This window comes from Myotis lucifugus, unplaced genomic scaffold (genome assembly GCF_000147115.1).
Source record: "Myotis lucifugus unplaced genomic scaffold, Myoluc2.0 scaffold_12, whole genome shotgun sequence".
NCBI lineage: Eukaryota > Metazoa > Chordata > Mammalia > Chiroptera > Vespertilionidae > Myotis > Myotis lucifugus.
Window position 1 is genome coordinate 6492691 of NW_005871060.1, and position 3216 is coordinate 6495906.

Genomic DNA, 3216 nt, shown 5'->3' on the forward strand with positions numbered 1-3216 from the left:
CAGTAATAGCCCTTAACCTATTTGAGAATAGCCATTATTATTTCCAAAAGTATATTGTGCTGTCCATTAATATTAGCATCTGCATAGTTCTCTGTACACACACACATTAACTTTGTCATGTATATGTGTATTTATGTGCACTTCTAGCACTGCATGCTACTACACAAATTATATAATTTCAGATAATTATTCTTGGAAATTATTTTTATCCCTTGGGTCAAATCTTCACTTTCCCCTTTTGGCCCTTCTCAATAATTAGGAGGATGCAGATGTATTCATGTTTCGACCTATTTCTGCGAGTCAAGGTGTTATAGAAGTCAGAAATGGAAATCTAAAGGCTCTTCTTTCCCTGATGGCCCCAGAAACCAACATGTTCACCCTCCTCCCCAGGCCTGACAGACTTCTTGACTTATGAAATCTTTTGGAATTTGAAGACTAGTAGTACCCAACACTATAATGGCCTCACTTGAATTTAACTATTTTTATAAATGTCTGAATACACAGCTTAGAGGTAAATTGAAAGTCATGCTTATTTTCAAATCCTTCTATAGTTTCTAAAGCCTCTGGCAACACTGTTGATTATTTTGGGGGAGTCTAGCCCCATCAAATGGGGCTCCACTCTCCTCATCCACCTACTGTTCCCATTTTGTTGTGTTAAACCCATTTAAAATTTTCAGACACATTTAGATTTCATAAGACTGCAACTAGCGCTGATTTTTAGAACAGGTTATTTGAAAAGGAAATTTTAGCTCCTAACAACTCTTTGAAGTTAAATAATGCATGTAAGCCACCAGCATTGTTTTTGAATAATTTATGCAGCAATATTTAAAATAAAGAAAGTCATTTGCATCAGAAGTAGAGGTTAGTGATAGCTCAAACACCTGAGAATTTAAAAAGTTATTAAGAAACTCGAGGCCCGATGCACGAGATTCATGCACTGGGTTGGGGGGGTCCTTCAGCCCAGCCTGCACCCCCTCGTAGTCTGGGACCCAGACATCCCTCTCACAGCCCAGGGCTCTTGCAGTCCGGGACCCCTTGCTCCTTACCACCCACCTGTGAGCCTGGCATCTGGCTGAGTGGTGCTCCCCCTGTGGGAACGCACTGATTACCAGGGGCCAGCTCCTGCGTTGAGCATCTGCCCTCTGGTGGTCAGTGTGCATCATAGTGACTGGTCGTTCCACCATTTGGTTGATTTGCATATTAGCCTTTTATTATATAGGATTGCTAAAAGACATTTACATTCTTAGAAATGGAACAGAGAGTCAATGGTGTTTCAATTTTATATGATTGCAAGTGTAACAATAATCTTACAAGTTGCTCATATGTATAAAAAAATTTAGAAGGCTGAATATGTAACCCAACTTAAAGAAAAACATAAAGGACCCTTATGTAAGGACATTGCAACCTTATAGCATCAATGGTGACTTATTTACCAACTCTTCTATATATGGTTGTTAGTGGCAAGTTAATACTCCTTACTCATGGGAACCATGAAAGGATTCCTCAAGGCATCTTGGCCCTGCTCATAGAAGTCTAGGAATTATAGTAGAGACAGTGTTGAAATTAGGTTAAGATCATAAACTGTGTCACCAGACTGGATTCATCCTGTCCAGTCACTGAATTGACATAAGTCATTGGGCAACTAACTTAGCCTCACATTCACCTATAAAATAGTATTAACAATAGTACCTGTCTCATGGAGTTTTGTTATGGGAAGATGAGTTAATATTTGTAATTCAGTTAGAGCATTGTCTGTAATTAGTGCTATATATACACTTATTAAATAAAATGAGAAAACCTTTAGTGTGAAGACCTGGAGTTTTCACATGTATGATAAAGACTTTTGCTCTAGCTTTGTATATAAGTTGTCAGGTGTGATTTTGTACTGTACCTAGCTCTCTCCCACCAGGTTATATCTCCTAGGACAGTGGTCAGCAAACTGCGGCTCGTGAGCCACACGTGGTTCTTTGGCCCCTTGAGTTTGGCTCTTCCACAAAATACCACATGCGGGTGCACACGTACAGTGCGATTGAAACTTTGTGGCCCATGTGCAGAAGTCGGTTTTCGGCCTAGGCGAGTCTATTTTGAAGAAGTGGCGTTAGAAGAAGCGGGGGGTATCGGTCGGTTGGGCAAAGGGAGACACGGGCACAGGTGGGCCGCGTGATACGAAGCGCGGGGGTGGGGGTGGGCGAGGAGGCGCGCGCGATTCATGCATGAGTTGAGGATGGGAGAGTTGGTAGGGGTCGACCTCAGCGAACGTACCTCAATCAGATTGAGGACGTTTTTAGCAAAGGCCAGTTTAGGAGTACCTTAATTAAGTTAATAACAATGTACCTACCTATATAGTTTAAGTTTAAAAAATTTTGCTCTCAAAAGAAATTTCAATTGTACTGTTGATATTTTGCTCTGTTGACTAATTAGTTTGCCAACCACTGCCCTAGGATAAAGTCATCCTCTATCAAGATCTCATCATTATATCTAGGAAGAAAGTGCCATAGAAGGGATTCAATGGAAATTGCTCAAGCTTTCCATTTTCATACTCATAAAGAACTAAAGTTTGGCCTGGATGTACCTCTATATATGTTTGAAAATTGAAGGCTAATTTAATGTCTGTTGAGTAGTTGAGAGGTAGGAGGCAGGATATTTTATGGTGCCAATACCCAGTCTGATTATTTTTAAATTTATCTTTATTGTTGAAAGTATTACAGATGTCCACTTTTGTTTGTTTGTTTGTTTTGTCCCTCCCCCCCTCATTGACCACCTCCTCCCCACACCAGCCCCTCCCAAGTCTTTGCCACACTATTGTCTCTGACCATGGGCTATGCATATATGCATATAAATTCCCTGGTTAATCTCCCCACCCCATACCCCCTACCCCCACATTCCCTCTGAAATTCATCAATCTGATTATTTTTTAACTGATTATGTGACTAAATTGAGTAAATTGACTTGGTTATTGGATATGTGGAGAAATAATTTCAGAGAATGAGTTTTAATAAGTCCAATACAGTTTCAGATTTAAGAAATTCTGAAATAAAAAATAAAATCCTGTCTTGAATTTCTAGAGCAGTGATTTCCACTTCAAAGTTTCAGAATTTATAATTATTTAGATCTACAATAAAAATATCTATATATATAAAAGCCTAAGCGACCGGCCAACTGGCCAGACAGTAGCTATGATGTGCAATGACCACCAGAGGGCAGACGCTCAATGCA